This window comes from Vombatus ursinus, unplaced genomic scaffold, assembly GCF_900497805.2.
Source record: "Vombatus ursinus unplaced genomic scaffold, bare-nosed wombat genome assembly UNPS02009573.1, whole genome shotgun sequence".
Classification (NCBI taxonomy): domain Eukaryota; kingdom Metazoa; phylum Chordata; class Mammalia; order Diprotodontia; family Vombatidae; genus Vombatus; species Vombatus ursinus.
In genome coordinates, this window is record NW_020949351.1 from 13,614,112 (window position 1) to 13,633,310 (window position 19,199).

General features: G+C 34.0%; 1 pseudogene; it reads left to right on the top strand.

The window, feature by feature from the left end:
• Positions 1-5,752: 5,752 nt before the first annotated feature.
• On the top strand, positions 5,753-6,106 carry LOC114035918 (annotated as a pseudogene).
• The last annotated feature ends 13,093 nt before the right edge of the window (positions 6,107-19,199 follow it).

Consider the following 19,199-nt stretch of genomic DNA (forward strand, 5'->3'; position numbering starts at 1 on the left):
CAGAAAAACACCACCTGTCCTCAGCACATGCCAGCCACCACCACTAGGAGCCCAGCTCAGCACCAGGTAAGCTTCCACACCCCTATAGACTCCACCTGCCAACACCTGAGGCCAGTACACAAAGCCATTAGCCAGACTCCTAGTCTCCAGCACAAGAATCTTAGGACAATGCACCCTTTGCTCCAGCAAGAGAGCTCATCTTTAAAAGACAGGAAATAAGAAAAAAGTCATCGGCAAAAAGCAGAAACAGACCATGACCATAGATTTTTTTGTATGAGAACAGGGAATACCAAAACACAAATTCAGAAGAGGACATTGTCAATATACCCACACCCAAAACCTCAAAGGGGAATATGAACTAGTCTCAAGCCCAAAAACCATTCTTGGAAGAGCTCAAGAAGGAATTTAAAAGTCAAATAAAGAGATAGAAGAAAAATTGGGAAAAGAAAATGAGAGGTCTGCAAGAGAGGCACAAAAGCTTAGAAAAGGAAGGACAAAAATTGAATGTAGAAAACAATTCCTTAAAAAATATAATTGGCCAAACAGGAGAAAAGTACGTGAAAGAAAGAAACTCCTTAAAAAGCTGTATTAGCCAAATGGAAAAGGAGGTACAAAAACTAACTGAAGAAAACAACTTGTTAAAAATTAGAATTGGGCAAGTGGAAGTTAATGACTCTATGAGACATCAAGAATCAGTCAAATAAAATCAAAACAATGAAAAAATAGAAGAGGACATGAAATACCTCACTGGAAGAAAAGACAACTGACCTGGAAAATAAATCCAGGACAGATAATTTAAGAATTATTGGACTACCTGAGAGCCATGATCAAAAAAAGAGCCTAGACAGCATCTTTCAAGGAATTATCAAAGAAAACTGCCCTAATATCCTACAACTAGAGTGTAAAATAGTCATTGAAAGAATCCACCAATCACCTCCTTAAAGAGATCCCAAAATGAAAACTCTAAGGAGTATTGCAGCCAAAATCCAGAATTATCAGGTCAGGGAGAAAAATACTGCAAGCTGCCAGAAAGAAACAATTCAAATATCATAGAGTCATAGTAAGGATTACACAGAACTTAGCAGCTTCTACACTAAAGGATCAAAGGGGTTGGAATATGATATTTTGGAAGGCAAAGGAACTTACATTACAACCAAGAATCAATTACCCAGCAAAATTGAGCATAATCTCAAAAAGGAAAAGATGGAAATTCAATGAAATAGGGAATTTCAAACTTCCCTGAAACAAAGACCAGAGCTGAACAGAAAATTTGATATTCAAATAAAAGACTTAAGAGAAGCATAAAAAGGAAAACAAGGAAAAATGATATTCAATAAGGGTAAACTGTTTATATCCCTGAATGGGAAGATGATACTTGTAACTCTTAAGAATTGTATCTCTATTAGGACAGTTAGGAGTATTCCTAGACAAAGGATGTGGGTATAAGTTGACTTTAATGTGATGGTAAAAAATATTTAATGGGTGAAAACAAAAGTATTGTACTGGGAGAAGAGGAAAGGGGGGGTAGAATGGGGTAAATTATATCACATGAAGATGCATTAAAGATATATTACAGTAGAAGGAAAGAAGGAGGGGGGGATGATCATTGTTTGAACCTTACTTTCATTGGATTTGTCTCAAAGAGGGAATAATATATATAGTTGTATAAAGAACTCTATCTTACCCTATAGGGAAATGGAAAGAGGAAGGAAAATTGAGGGGGACAGAAAGGAGGGCAAAAGGAAGGGAAAAAGTAGGAGGGGAAAGGAGAAAGAAAGGGAGAGGGCTGATAGAAGGGAGGGCAGGAAAGGGGATGCAGTGGGCAGAAGGAAAACACTGGTAAGGAGGGACAGGGTGAAAGGAGAGAGAAAAATATAAAAAGGGGGGAAACAGGATAGAGGGAAATACACAGCTAGCAATCATAACTGTGAATGTGAATGGCATGAACTCTCCCATAAAACAGAAGCATATAGCAGAGTGGATTAAAAATAGAATCCTACAATATGTTGTTTAAAAGAAACACATTTGAAGCAGAGAGACACAGATAGGGAAAAGGTAAGAAGTTGGAGCATAATATATTCTGCTCTAGGTGAGGTTAAAAAAAACAGGAGTAGCAATCCTAATCTCGGAAAAAAAAGACTAATTAATTAATTAACTAATTAAAAAGACATAAAGAAAGGAACCACATCACGCTAAAAGGCACCATAGAAAATGAAGTAATATCAATACTAAACATATATGTAACAAGTGCTATAGAATCCAAATTCTTTGAGGAGGAATTACGTGAGTTAAAGGAAGAAATAAACAGCAAAACTATGCTAGTGGGGGACCTCAACATTCACCTCTCAGAACTACATAAATCTAACCAGAAAATAAACAAGAAAGAAGTCAGGGAAGGGAATAAAATTTTACAGAAGATTTATATGATACACTATTGTAGAAAATTAAATGGAAATAGAAGTCAATATGCCTTTTTCCCAGGGGTACATGGCTTTTACACAAAAATTGACCGTGTATTAGGGCACAAAAATCTCACAGTCCAATGCAGAAAGGCAGAAATATTAAATGCTTACTTTTCAGATTATGATGCAATAAAAATTACAAGTAATAAGACATCATGGAAAGAGATTAAAAATTATTTTGAAACTAAATAATCTAATGCTAAAGGAATGAGTGGGTCAAACAACAAATCATATACACAATCAATAATTTCATCAAAGAGAATGACAATAATGAGACAACATACCAAAACTTGTGTGATGAAGCTAAAGCAGAACATAGGGAAAATTTTGTATCTTTAAATTCTTACATGAATAAAATAAAGAGCAAATCAATAAATTGGGTATAGAATTCAAAAAACCTAGAAAATGAATGAATTAAAAATCCCCCACTAAATACCAAATTAGAAATTCTGAAAATCAAAGGAGAGATTAATAAAATTGAAATTAAGAAAACTGTTGAACTAATAAAAAACTAAGAGCTGGTTTTATGGGAAAAAAACAATAAAATAGATAAATTTTTGGTTAGTTTGATTTTAAAAAAAAAGAAAGAAGAAAAATGAATTACTAGTATAAAAAATGAAAAGAGTGAATTCACCACCAATGAAGAAGAAATTAAAGCAATAATTAGGAGCTATTTTTTCCACCTGGAGGTTGATAAATCTTACAATCTAAGTGAAGTGGGTGAATATTTACAAAAATATAAATTACTCAGATTAACAGAAAAGGAAATAAAATACTTAAATAACCCCATTTTAGAAAAATAAATTGAACAAGCCTTCAATGAACTACCTAAGAAAAAATCTGCAGGGCCAGATAGATTTAGAAGTGAATTCTACCAAACATTTAAAAAACATTAATTCTGATACTACATAAATTATTTTAAAAAATTGGCCAAAAAGGTCTTCTACCAAATCCCTTTTATGACACAAATATTGTGCTAGTATCTAACCAGGAAGAGTCAAAACAGAGAAAGAAAATGTTACACCAATTTCCCTAATACATATTTATGAAAAAAATTTATTTTAAAATGCTAGAAAAGAGATTACAGCATTTCATCACGAGGATAATACACTACAACTAAGTGGGATGTGTGCCAGGAATGCAGGGCTGGTTCAATATTAGCAAAACTATTACCATAGTTGACTAAGTCAATAACAAAACTAACAGAAATCATAAGATTATCTCAATAGATGCAGAAAAGGCTTTTGACAACATATAGCACCTATTCCTATTAAAACACTGGAGAGCATAGGGATAAATGGAACTTTGCTTAAAGTGTTAAATAGTATCTATCTGAAGCCAAGAGCAAGCATAAGGGGGATAATCTAGTACCCTTCCTAGTCATATCAGCTTGTGAAACAAGGAAGCTTATTATTACCATTATTATTCAATATTGTACTAAACATGTTAGCTTTAGCAGTAAGAGAAGAAAAAAATTGAAGGAATTTGACTAGGCAATGAGGAAACAAACCTAACACTCTTTGCAGATGATATGATCATACACTTAGAGAATCCTAAAGAATCAACTAAAAAAAACTACTTGAAATAATTAACAACTTCAGCAAAGTTGCATGATGTAAAATAAACCCACATGAATCATCAGTATTTCTATATATTACAAATAAAGCTCAGCAAGAAAAAATAGAAAGAGAAATTCCATTTAAAATAACTGTAGACAATATAAAATATTTGGGAGTCTACCTGCTGAGACAAATCCAGAAGTTATATGAAGAAAACTACAAAACACTTTTCACACAAATAAAGTGGGATCTAACAATTAGAAATATATATATATATATATGTATATAAATTGCTCATGGGTAGGCTGAACTAATATAATAAAATTATATATATATATAAATAAATATATAATATATAATGTAATATATAATATAATAAAAATTATAATTCTACCTAAATTAATTTACTTATTCAGTGCCCTACCAATCAAACTACCAAAAATATTTGATAGAGCGAGAAAAATTATAATAAAATTCATCTTGAAGAAAAAAAAATTAAGAATATCAAGGGAATTAATGAAAAAAGAGCAAAATAAGGTGGCCTAGCTGCATCAGATCTAAAACTGTATTATAAAGCAGCAATCATCAAAACTACTTGGTACTGACTTAGTAACAGAGTGGTGGATCATTGGAATAAACTAGGTACACAAGACACAGTAGTAAATGGTTCTCGTTACTGTTTAGTAAACCCAAAGACTCTAGCTTCTGTGATAAGAACTAACTGCTGGGAAAACTGAAAAATAGTATGTCAGAAACTATATACTGACCAACATCTCACACCATATACCAAGATAAGGTCAAAATGGCTATATGATTTAGGCAAAAAGGGTGTTGTCATAAAAGCAAAGGAATAGTTTACCTGTCAAATCTATGGAGAAAGGAAGAATTTATGACCAAACAAGAGATAGAGATCATTATGAAATGCAAAATGAATAATTTTGATTACACTAAATTAAAAAAAAAGTTTTTGCAAAAAGTCAACACAACAAAGATTAGAAGGAGAGCAGAAAGCTGGGAAACAAATTTTTACTGTCAGCAGTTCTGATAACAGCCTCATTTCTCAAACATGTAGAGAACTGAGTCAAATTTATATGAATACAAATTATTTCCCAATTGATAAATGGTCAAAGAATGCAAATAGTTTTTAGATGAAGATATTAAAGCTATCTATAGTCAAACAGAAAAAAATGCTTTAAATCAGTATTGATTAGAGAAACTCAAATTAAAACAACTCTGAGATATGACCTCACACCTATCAGATTGGCTAATATGACAGCAAAGGAGAATGATAAATTTTGGAGAAGATGTGGGAAAATTGGAACACTAATGCATTTTTGGTGAATTTCTGAACTCATCCAAACATTCTGGAGAGCAATTTGGAACTATATTTATGGGGCTATAAAACCGTGATCCCTTTGATCCAGCAATACCACTACTAGTTCTGTATCCCAAAGAGATCATAAAAAAAGGGAGAAGGACCCACATGCACAAAAATATTTACAGCCATTCTTTTTATGGTGGCCAAGAATTGGAAAATGAGGTAATGCCCTTCATTTGGGAAATGGTTGAACAAGTTGTGGTTTATGAATGTAATAGGTTACTATTGTGCTTTAAGAAATGAAAAGGTGAGGCTCTGCCAGTAGGAAGTCCCGCTTCTCGCGCAGAGGCTGCCACAGCCGCTGTCGTCGCGGCTCTGAGAGGCGGCTCCTTCCCTTCTCCGCCTCCGCCTCCATGAAGTGGATGTTCAAAGAGGACCACTCTCTGCAACACAAATGTGTTGAATCTGCCAAAATCCGCGCCAAACATTCCTACCGGGTCCCGGTGATTGTGGAAAAAATCTCAGGCTCTCAGATTGTTGACACTGACAAGCTGAAGTACCTGGTTCCACCTGACATCACTGCGGCCCAGTTCATGTGGATCATCAGTAAATGGATCCAGCTACCCTCAGAGGAAGCAATCTTCCTGTTTGTGGATAAAACAGTCCCACAGTCTAGCCTAACTATGGGACAACTTTATGAGAAGGAAAAAGACGAAGATGGATTCTTGTTTGTAGCCTACAGTGGAGAGAACACGTCTGGCTTCTGAAGGCCAGTGCCCAAATCAGTGCATCCATCCTGCTTGTGTATCTTGTAAATAGCCGGTCACTTTCAGTCATTACACCAGACCCTCTTCACATAGACCCATAGTACGTTTGTAACTGGATTTTTTTCTTAATATATTGAAGGGTCTTGTTTTATTAGACTGGTAAATTATCAGAGTTTTATTTGCATTTTCTTTTCTTTGTTGTGCATAGTCCTCATGGCTGCAAGCTCCAGGGGCCTCTGTTCCTGTGGGACTTGTATTTAATGAAATTATTTCAATGTTGAGATGAGGTAGTTGGGGGACTCAAGTGAGAAGGGGGAAGATAACACATTCTTCTGGATTATGTTTGAGGTGTTAGTTGGCTAAGTATTGAAAGTATCCAAGTTAAATCCCTAGCAGGTCCTTGCTTCACTAGATTATTCCAACTGCCAATCATGTTGGACTGAGCTAATCTGTTCTTTCTGAACTCTATTGAGATGAATGAATAATTACAATAAAATTTCCTCTCACAAAGGCAAAAAAAAAAAGAAATGATAAGGTGAAAAAAAATAAGGTGACACATTCCTGAAAAACCTCTAAAGACTTACATGAACTGATGCTTAAGTGAAGTGAGTAGAACCCAGAGAATATTGTATGCAGTAACAGCAGCATAGTATGATGATCAAACTATGATTAACTTAGCTCTTGTCAGCAATACAATGATCCAAAATAATTCCATAAGACTCATGGTGGAAAATGCTATCCACATCCAGAGCAGCAACAGTGGAGTCTGAATGCAGATCAAAGCATACTATTTTCATCTTTTTTTTCCTTTCTTGTGGCTTTTCCCTTTCGTTCAGCTTCTTCTTTCATATGACTAATGTGGAAACATGTTTACGTGATAGCACGTGTATAACCTATATCAGATTGCTTGCCATCTTGAGGGGGGAATGGAAGGGAGAGTGGGACAAAAATTTTGAAACTGAAAATTTTATAAAAATGAATGTTGAAAACTATCTTTACATGTAACTGGGAAAAAATAAAATATTATTTACATACATATATACATACAAAAGAAATTTAAGAAGTTCACATTTGAGGCAGAGTAGACAATTGTGAATAATATTTTTCATGACTAAATTTTATGCTTGGGGAGGCCATTTTTACAGATTCTTTAATTACTTGAAGTTTTTACCTCTTTTCAATCTTTAGGGACTTCCCACCCACTAAAACTCAGAAGACCTAGACATGTGATATAATCTTAGTACATGTTAAACCATTGTTTCCTCTGGGGAAGAGTAAACAGGTACTATCTCTTATCTAGCATCAGTTCAATCCATTTTAACTTACTTCAACAAACATTTTTCATGCATCAACTATATGCAATACATTGTTCTGGAGATTCAACAATAGAAATGAAAGAATCCCTACCCTACTTGAGCTTACATTTAATGAAAGGAGGCATAATATACATGAAAAAGCATATTATGAGAAAAAAATGAGAAAAGAGAAAAGACTAAAAACTGAAGGTTTAAGGGAAAGTTCAAGAGAGAAGGTGACATATAAATGGAACTTTTAAGTAAGACAACAATTCTGAGAAGAGAGAAGCAGAGATTAGGGGTTAGTGCATTCCCATCATAGAATATGAATTATGTAAATTAAGCCTATATCTATACTCTCTAGTAAAATTGTTTCCATTCAAGCTTTCTCTATCAGTTTGATCAGGTTTCCTTTCCTCATTTCTAGTGTCTTTCTAAAAATTTTTTATTTTTTTTTTAATTTTTGACATGTGTTTTTAAAGCTTTGGGTTACAAATTTTCTCCGTTCCTCCCTCCCCAACCACCCTCATTGAAAAGGCAAGCATCTTGGTACAAGTTACAGATATGTATTCATGCAAAACACTTCCATAGTATTCCTGTTGTAAAAAACTAAGTATATTTCCCTTCATCCTATCCTACCCCCCATTTATTCTACTCTCTTTTGACCCTGTCCCTCCTCAGAAGTGTTTTGTTCTGATTATCCCCTCCCCCAATCTGCCCTCCCATCTATCAGCCCCCTGCTCTCTTGTCCCCTTCCCCCCTTATTTTCTTGTAGGGTAAAATAGATTTCCATACCCCATTGTGTATGTTATTCCCTCCTTAAACCAAATACTATGAGAATGAGATTCACTCATTCCCTCTCACCTTCCCCATTTCCCACCATTGTAAAAGCCTTTTCTTGTCTGTTGCATGTGAGATATTTTACTTCTTTCTACTTCCCCTTTTCTCCTTCTCCCAGTATAATCCTCTCACCCCTTAATTTTATGTTTCAGATATCACCCCTTCATCTTCAACTCATCCTGTGCCCTTTCTCTATCTATCTATCTATCTATCTATCTATCTATCTATCTATCTATCTATACATACATATAATTTTTTCCCTCCCGCTACCCTAATACTGACAAAGGTCTCATGAGTTACAAATATCATCTTTCCCTGCAGGAATGTAAACAGTTCAACCTTAATAAGCCCCTTATGATTTCTCTTTCCTGTTTACCTCTTCCCTGCTTCACTTGAGTCTTGTATTTGAAGGTCAAATTTTATATTCAACTCTGATCTTTTCCACAGGAATGCTTGAAAGTACCCTATTTTGTTGAATGACCATTTTTTACCCTGAAGGATTATATTCAGTTTTGCTGGGTAGGTGATTCTAGGTTGTAGGCCTAACTCCTTTGCCTTCCAGAATATCATACTCCATGGCCTCCAGACCCTTAATGTAGAAGCTGCTAAATCTTGTGTTATCCTGATTGTATTTCCATAGTACTTGAATTGTTTCCTTCTGGTTGCTTGCAATATCTTCTCCTTGACCTGGGAATTCTGGAATTTGGCTACAACATTCCTAGGAAGCAGCCACTGCCTCAGGGAAAGGGGCTGGGATCCTTCGCTCTTCTCTCACCACCGCAGTCACAGATTTTCCCACTAACCTTCTAATTTGTCTTTGGCGTTCATGGGTTGAGAAGTCTGGAAATCACCACAGCTGCCCACGATTCAGTCCTCTGAGGCCTGCTCCAGGGTCTCTGCGGCCTGCGCACCCATGCCAAACTGCGATCCTCTCCCCACCTCATGCAATATACCTTTCTGATCAACCATCCAGACTGTCTTTGGCTGGAAATTTGTTTCACTCTGTCTTTTTGTGGGTTCTTCTGCTTTAGAATTTGTTTAGAGCCATTTTTATAGGTATTTGGAGGGGTTTGGGGTAGAACTCAAACAGGTCACTGCTTTTATTCTGCCATCTTGGCTCCGCCCCCTCCCTCATTTCTAGTGTCTTAAACTATGTCACTACTACTCAAGACCTAATGAAAGAATTGCTGTTAGTTCTAAAAGAAAGTCAAGAATATTAAATTATCATTAACAGCATATCAGTGAGAATGGGGACTTAATAATCCATATCTGTCATAAGTTATCTCTGTGGTCCGCCAACTGGATATTAAAATTCTTTCCCTTTAATTCAATCTTCTTTAAATGACTTTCATTCTCATTCCTTTAGTAAATAATTTAAGGATTCCTATTTTTTGATGATTAACTCTAAACTTTCACATGGTCAAGATTCTCCTTTAACTGAAAAATCCTACCCTATCTATAGTCTCTCCAACTACTTCTCAACATTGATTTTGGGTTCAACTTTATTTATACTATATGTATATGTATATACACACATATATAAATACATACATATATGCATATATGTGTGTGTGTATATATGTATTTGTATATGTATTTAGACTAAACACACATATATACACAGATACATATACATATATACCTACATCTCTCTCTATATATCTCTATATATGAATTTAACAGATACCAAATGTGTTCCCATGTGTTGTAGAACAGGAAAAGAGAGCTGTATGAAAACAACAACAACCTTACATCTTTATTACATACATCTTGCTTTTATTTTAAATATATAATACATTTAACATGTAACTTTTAGAGTTGTACTGCTTATCAATGATTCTTCCTGCCATTTTGTTTCCTTTTTTCTGTAATAAAATCACTTATAACTCCCTTTTATTTTCCCTTTAAATATTTTTTGGGGGAGTTGGACTATCTTAGCCATAGCATCCATATCTATCCAAGATGTCATATCTACTAGGAAAAAAAAAGAATAAAGAGAAAACAAAACACTTGTAAAAAACATGCATAGTTAAGTGAAACACATTTTCATATTGGCAATGTTCAAAACTATATATCTTATTCTTCATCTTGAGTCTATTGCCTCTCTGGCAGGAGATGCATAGCAAGCTTTATCAAAAATTGTCTTGAGTTGTTTATACATTTAAAGTTTATCTTAGAATATGATATGAGATGATCTGTGCCAGGAGTGGGGAAGTTTTGAGAAGTTTGGATTCAGTCAAAGGGCACATTTCAGGACCAAGAAGGACGCATGTGACCTTGAGGCTGCAGGTTCCCCACTCATGATCTGTGCCTAATATTTTCAAGTTTTTCTCATTTTGTTTTTGGCTTTGGGTATTTTGATTTATTGAACACTGTGATACTAAGCTCATTTGCTTCTATATGCTGTTTATTTAATTCTTTGGCTGATCAACCTTCTAATTTTTTAGCTAGTATGAAATTTTTTAATGATTTTTTTGTTTTTTAGTATAATTTGAGATCTTGTACTACTGCATCCCCATCCTTCCCACTTTCCCCCATTATTTCCTTTGAAATTTGACCTTTTGTTTCTTCAAATAAATTTTATTGTTATGTTTTCAAGGTCTAAAAAGTAATTTTTTTGTATCTTGATGACTATGGCCCATTGAAGATGAATTAATTTAAGTAATATTTTCATATTTATTACATTAGGATGGGCTCATCACAAGCTTTTGATATTTCTTTAATTTAGGTCTGTCAATTTCCACACAGTGTTTTGTAGTTGTTATAATTCAGATATCCCAATTTATTTGGGATTCTCTTTCTACTTTTATCTACTTTGTTTTCTTGGAAATATTTAGAAATGCTGATGGGGTATGTATATTTATTTTATATGCTGTTAATTTGATCATTTATTATTAGAGTAATTTTTAGTTGACTATCTAGGGTTGCCAAACAGAACATCAGATTATTTGCAAAACAATATAGTTTTGTTTCCTTTTTGCCAAAGCTACTTCCTTAATTTATTATTTAGTTTTATTATTATAGCAAATTAATTTTAGAACTCTATCATATATTGGTGCTGATAATGGAAATACTTGCATAACCCTTGTTCTTACTGAAAAGCTCTCTAGAACTCTTGCTGTAAGGATTACTTCAACTACATTCCATAAATTTTGATGTTTTCTCATTGTTTTGTTAATGAAATTTTATAACTTCTACAATTTTTGTTTTGATCAAACATTTGGCATCTTCAATTAATTTTAATTTCTTTTAAATATTGTTGAATATAAAATTATAGTATACTTTATAGGAAATGGTGTGTTTTAGTTTGTGATTTTATGTTCTAACATATGATTAACTTTTGCAAAAGTGCCATATGTAGCTGAGATACGTATCGACTTTCTTTTGTTCGCATTTATTAGTCACCAGATAGCTATCCACTATAATTCTTTAAAAAATTCTACAGAAACTCTTGCCTTTTCTGAAGTTATGATTGGTACCCTTGCTTTTTTGAGTTTAACTAAAGTATAATGGATTTTGCTGAAACCCATAATTTTATCTGTGAAACTATATCTCACATTTCTTATATACAACATAATGTTTGATTAGTTTTTAAATCCATTTTATTATACTATTCTGATTTATGGAAAAGTCAATTCTATAAAATTCATTATGATGATTGTTAATTGTGTATCTACCACTATCCTCTCCTCTTAATTTTTTTTTCATTTTCTTCAATGCTAGCCCACTCATTACAAAGGAGGTATTGAATGAGAAGTTTGTTTAACATTAGCAGTCTATGATTGAATCTATTTCTTCTCCATTGCCCCTATTCTTTTCCCCGTTATCTGCATTTGTGTCATATTTTTTTTATTCTTTATTTTCTTTTAATTATTGCTTCATTTTCTACTTTCTTATTTTAGAATATGTTTATTCAATGATTACTATTTCACCAATTGTGCCCTCCCTCCTAAACCTACTTATCCTATGTCCATGAATCTACTAGATTATGGAGTTTAATATTTATACACCAAACTTTGGTGTGTTTGACCTACTTTCACTGGTTTGAGATAAAATTGAAGTTAATGAGATGTTTGTTCCTCAGTTCTCTTGCTTTGCATAATCTTAAACTCATGCTTCCTTATTATCTGAGATAGTTAGTTGCCTCATTTCACTATATTTTCTTTGTAGCATTTTCCTCTTTATTATCCATTTGCTGCTTCATGGACACACACACACACACACACACACACACACACACACACACATACACACACCACACACATCCCTTCCCCCAAAAGCCTCTGTCTGTCTTCAATAAACTTTCTCTATGACTCTTGAAGATATTAATGTTCTGTTAGTTTATTTGTTTCTTCTCCTTCATTAGAATGTAAAAAAAAAAGAAAAAGAAATATCATCAAAGAGTCTCTTCCAGTTAATCAAACGTCTTTACCCTTCTGTATTTTCTTAATCTTGTAGTTCCATTTCAAAATTTTAATTCAGTAATGACCTTGTCATGAGTAATGATTAGAAATTCATACTTTTATTTAATCTCCATTTCTCACCTTTTCTATATACTGGTTTTATACAATAGGTTATATTTGGTTTTAAGGCAAATTATAAAGTTTGCCTTTTAAAATATCATACTTCAAGTCCTTCCTTCTCTAAAATGGTATCTTCTAAGTTTTGTGTGAATCTGACCCAACATGAGAATTTCTTCTTTTTTGATGTTTGAGGTACTTTCTCTTTTTCAAGAAGTTGTGTATTTTTGCCTAGGGGTTCCTGGAAGTTTTCCTTTTGAAATTTCTTTAACTTAATCAATGGATTCTTTTCATTTTTACTTTGTCTACTGTTTCTAATAGATTTGGTCCATTTTCTTTTATAATTTTCTGCAATGCATTATTCAGGATTTTTTTGAGAGAGGATAATGATTTTCAGTTTGGCAGATAATTCCTATATTGTCTTTCCTAGACCTGGTTTCCAGTTCAGTTGCTTTGGTAGTCCTCCCTTAACATTTTCTTTTATTTCAACTTTTTGATTAAAAAAAAAAATCTTGTGTAAGAGTTAATATCATCTATTCAAAAGTGTTCATTTTATTTGCTATTCTTTTTTTCCCCAGATGATATTTCCTTCAACATCATTTTTTGTACCCCTTTGCAGTTCTTGTGGCCCAGCAAATATTTTTTTTTTCCTTCAAGGTTCTACTTGGATTTCTTGTTAAGTTACTCTCTTCTTCTATGTTTACTTATTGGATTTTTTCTTTTCATAAAATTACTTCATCTTGTTAGATGATTTCCTCTCTTTATTAATATCTCCAGTCTCAGTTCCTAGAATGAGGATTAGGGTTTGATGGAGATTCTGTATTCTCTCATACCCTTGGATAATCAGCACAGCCTTTGCTGGTCCTGGATGTGGAGGCCAAGACTAAGCTAAATATTCTTCAAGAAATCTTGAGTTTTTACTCAATTCCCTGGTGGATATACTTAAGTTTTAGCCATCTCTACTTTCTCTGTCTCTTTCTTTTATACATACATGATTCCATAGTTGCCTCTGTTCTTTAAGAGGGACCTAATAGGCCACAATCAAATGTTAATATTTATATTGATGAAAGGCATGCTCCAAGACATGATGTGCTGCTGTGCCTCTGATTCATGCTGTCACTTGAGCTATGGTTTGCCTGGGCAAAGAATTGCCTGCATACTCATCTGTTATTGTATTCTACTCTGTCTCTGGTGGCTACCTGGGTGCTTTGCTGCCTGTTTCCTACTCTAAGATGATATTCAATGTATGTTTTTTTCCTGCTGTCTACCATAGATTGTATTTGTTCAGAGCTTTAGCAGGATGCTGGAAGTCTTTTTGTACAGTCCTGGACTGAATAGAAAAGCTTATAGTGATTTCTCTTTGATTTCCTTTTTTATTGTTACTTCTTGTGAATTTTTAGAGATTTACTAGTGTGTTTGTGGGAAATCTGAGCTCCAGTATATCCTAAAATCTTACCATCTTTTCATATTTCCTACTTCAATAAATTTTAGACATCTTAATCAAATAGTGATCATGTGCATTGTATCTCCTTAGGGGCTTGGCATAATATAAAAATATAATATATAAATATATTATATAATTACATAAGCATTATATGATATGCTCATTTGGTTGTAAGCTATATATAAATATCAGATGGTCACCTATTCACCACAATGTAAGCTCATGAGAGTAGGAATTATAATATAAATAATATTTTTGTAGTTATTATATTATGTCAATCATTATATAATGATGATAAATTATTATTTTAATGTTAAATAATGTTAAATTATTATTGTTATTATGAGAATTATCTCCTACTTAGAAAAATCTCCAAAAGAGATCTTCAGCTGTCATTGAAGCAAACTGTAGTCTTAGGATGTTGTCCCAACTAAAAATTCTAAATGGAGGCTAGAGAACATCTAAATATGTGATATATTTGTCCTCTTCCCTTTGTGGCTGCTCTCTCTCTCCCTATTAGTTTGTTCACTAATATCAGCTGTTTAATTTTGAGCAAGATGAAGTATCTCTGATTGGGTTTCAGCTGGTGGTCTGAATATAACATTGTCTATAATCTACTAAGAAGGTCAAAAAAGAACATTTAACTGAGATCAGTATTCACATGAAGATTTTACCATCCAGATTGCTGCAGATGCATTCAGAGAGAAGTTTTAGGATGAACCACATCTCTTGTTTGCCTAAGAAGAGGTTAGGTGAGAAATAAGGATGCCTTGTGAGAAGGGGGAAGGGAGAGGAAGAACAAAAAAAAATCTCAAACAAGAGAGTTGAGCAAGAGCTTTTGCAGGGAAGGGAAAATGATGGTGGTGGGGTGAGCAATACTTGAATGTCACTCACATCTAAATTGGTTCAGAGAGGTAAATATATAGAATACAAACATACATATATATGGATATATGTGTGTATTAATAACATATGTGCATGCATACATGTGTACAAACATACATAGAAAGTAGGATTAATATGGAAGACAATGCACAGTTAGTAATCATAACTATGAATGTGAATGGGAAAAACCCACACATGAAAAAGAAATGGGTAGCAGACTGAATTAGAAATCAGAATCCAACAATATGTTGTTTACAAGACCCTTACTTTAAACAGACAGACACAGAATTAAATTAAGGGGCTGGAGCAGAATCTATTATACTTCAGCTGATGTAAAAAAAGACAGGGGTAGCAATCATGATTTTGGATAAAAGAAAAGTAAAATTATATCTAATTAAAAAGGGTTAAGCAGGGAAAATACATCTCACTAAAAGGCATCATAGACAATGAAGTACTATCAATACTGAACATATGTACCACATGGCATAGCACCCAAATTCTTAAAGGAAAAGTTAAATAAATTATAAGAAAAAATAAACAGTAAAACTATACTTGTGGGGGACCTCAACTTTGCTCTCTTACAGCTAGACAAATCTGACCATAAATTAAATAAGAAGTCAAGGAGATGAATAGACTCTTACAACAGATCAGAGCCAAATGTAAATTTGAGTTTCAAATACAAGATTCAGAAGCATAAAAAGGTAAACATGAAAGAGAAATCATAAGGGATCCAATAAAGTATTTCTATATGGAAAGATGATACATGTACCTTATTTATTTTAATTTATTTTATTTCACTAAATACATTCATTAATTCATTTATCAAATTCATTAAATATTTTTTTTAAAAATTAATTAAATTAAATAAATTAAATTCAATAAATTTCAATTACAGGTAAAAAAGAAAAAAAAAAACACTTGTTTCCTAAAATCTTGAGTTTCCAAATTTTCTCCCTCCCTCCTCTACTCCTCCTTGAGAAGGCAAGTGATCTGATATAGATTATACATGTGAAGTCATGCAAAATATATTTCTATATTGTTGGTTGTTGTCCTTCATTCTCAAAGACTACCAAAATGACATCACTATATTAGAGTAAAGTTACAATGTGTCTGATTATGACTTATCAGACCAATACAAGCTTGACATTCTCTTATCACAGGTTGAGTACAAAAATTCCATGTAAGTATTTAGGGTGGATTCTCTAAATTTGTTCTCATATTTCTTTTGAACTAATTCAATTCTGCTTTGCTCATGGAGCATAGCACCTTCTTTGATACTGGTGTGCCATGCTGGGACATCCTTTGCCAGTGCCTCCCCATCATGCAATCAACTCCAAAGTTTTTCAGGGAGACCTTGAAAGTGTCCTCATATTGTTTCTTCTGACCACCATAAGCACGCTTACGTTGTGTGAGTTCTCCATAAAATAGTCTCTTAGGCAAACATACATTTGGCATTTGAACATAGCCAGCCCATCGTAGTTGTGTTCTCTGCACAGTAGAGTTTAAATACATGGGTGTTTAGTTCAAGAAAGAACCTCAGTGTCCAGTACCTTATCCTGCCCTGTGATCTTCAGAATCATCCTAAGACAATTCAAATAGAAGCAATTTAACTTCCTGGCAGGGAACTGGTATACTGTCCAGGTTGCACAGGCATACAACATTGAGGTCAACACAATGACTCTGCAGACATTCAGTTTTGTAGTCAGTCTAATACCTCTTTTCTCCCACACTTTCCTTTGGAGCCTCCCAAATACTGAGCTAGCTCTGGCAATGTATGCACCAACACCATTATCAAGGTGTACAGCCTTGGAAAATATACTGTCCTGGTAAGTGAACTTATTCACAGTATTCACAACTTCTCCATTTGCCATAACTGATAATTGCACATATGGATGTTGTGATGCTGGTTAGTGGGGCACCTGTGTTTTCTTGGTGTTAATTCTTAGGCCAAAATTACCACAAGCAGAAGAGAATCAATCTATATTTTGTTGCATCTCAGCTTCAGAAACTGTATTGAGTGAACAATCATCTGATCTGCAAACAAAAATCATGCACCAACACTCCCTCCACTGTAGTCTTGGCTTGTAGCTTTTTCTTTTTTTTTTATTAATTTATTTTGATTTATCAACAATCACTTCCATATGCTTTTGAGTTTAAAATTTTTATCCCCCTGCCTCCCCACCACCCTTCCCAAGACAGCACACAATCTAATATAGGTTATACATATAATTTCTATTAAACATATTTTCACATTAGTGATGTTGTTGTAAGTAAATATTAGAACCAATAGGAGGAACCACCAGAAAAAGGAAACAAAACTCAACAGAAGAGAAAAAAATAGCAATTCAACTTCCATAGTTCTTTCTTTGGATGTGGATAGCATTTTCCATCACAAGGCCTTTGGAGATGTCTTAGATCCTTGTATTTCTAGGAAGGGTTAAGTTTATCAATATTAGTCATTGCACAACATGGCTGTTATTGTGTACAACATTCTCTTGGTTTTGCTCACTTCACTCAGCATCAGACCATGCAAGTCTTTCCAGGTTTTTATGAAGTCAGCCTGTTCATCATTTCTTGTAGCATAATAGTATTCCATTACATTCATATACCACAACTTGCTCAGCCATTCCCCATTTGATGGGCATCCTCTCAATTTCCAATTCTTTGCCACCACAAAAAGAGCTGCTATGAATATTTTTGTACATTTGGGTCCTTTTCCCATTTGTATGATCTCTTTAGGATATAGCCCTAGAAGTGCTATTGCTGGGTCAAAGGGTATGCATATTTTTATAGCTTTTTGGGCATAGTTCCAAATTGCTCTCCAAAATGGTTATATCATTTCACACCAACAATGCATTAGTGTTCTAATTTTCACACATCTTCTTCAACATTTATCATTTTCCTGTTTTGTCATGTTGGCCAATCTGATAGGTATGATGTGGTACCTCAGAGTTGTTTTGATTTGCATTTCTCTAATCAATAGTGATTTAGAGCAGTCTTTCATATGATTATGGATGGTTTTAATTTCTTCATCTGAGAATTGCCTGTTCATATCCTTTGCCCATTTATCAATTGGGGAATGATTTGTATTCTTATAGATTTGACTTAATTCTCTATATATTTTAAAAATGAGGCCCTTATCAGAGAGCCTAGTTGTAAAATTTTTTTCCAATTTTCTACCTTCCTTCTAATCTTAGTTGTATTGGCTTTGTTTGTGCAAAAACTTTATAATTTAATATAATCAAAGTTATCCATTTTGCTTTTCATAATGTTCTTTATCTCTTGTTTGGTCATGATTTCTTCTGTTCTCCTGAACAGAAGATGTTCTTTCTTAGCTTTTTCAAGTTAAATAATTTAACAACAGTGTGGTAGCTGACCTTGATGCCATGTTTGTCCTTACTGAAGTTGTCTGACAACATTGCTGAAAATATTATGGTAGTAAGGACACTGCCTTTTTTTTTTACTGCACTGGTGACTGGGAAAACACAAGAGCAATGTCTATTATCCAAAACCCAGGCAAGCATGCCCTCATGAAGCTGATGTGTAATATTGATGAACCTCTCCTGGCAACCAAATTTTTACTTAAGCCCTCATGACTGACAGTAGCAAAGACTTTAGTCAGACTGATGAACATTGTGTACCAACCTCTCTTCTCCTCCTGTGGCATTTCTCCTGGAGTTGTCAGGCAGCAAAAACCATATTGACCCTTGGCCCTTTCTGAAGCCATACTGGCTCTCAGGTAGATGACCATCTTCCAGGTAAAGGGTCAGCCTATTAAGGAGGACTCTGGCAAGAATCTTGCCATCAATGACTAAGAGAGAGATGCATCCCACTGTGGTTGTCATAGGACAATTTATTTCCTTTACCTTCATAGAGATGGGTAATGGAGGCATCCTTGAACTCCTCAAACAACAATACATTAGTGTCCCATTTTTTCCACATCTACTCCAGCATTTCCTTTTTAAATATCTAGTTAACCCTCTGGTTCTAGGATGTTAGCACACTTTTCCTTAATCATTTCTTGAAATATAATGTCTAGAATCTTTCTTTCAGATATTCTTATAGTTGTTAAATTCTCTCTCCTTGATCTATTTTCCAGGCCAGTTGTG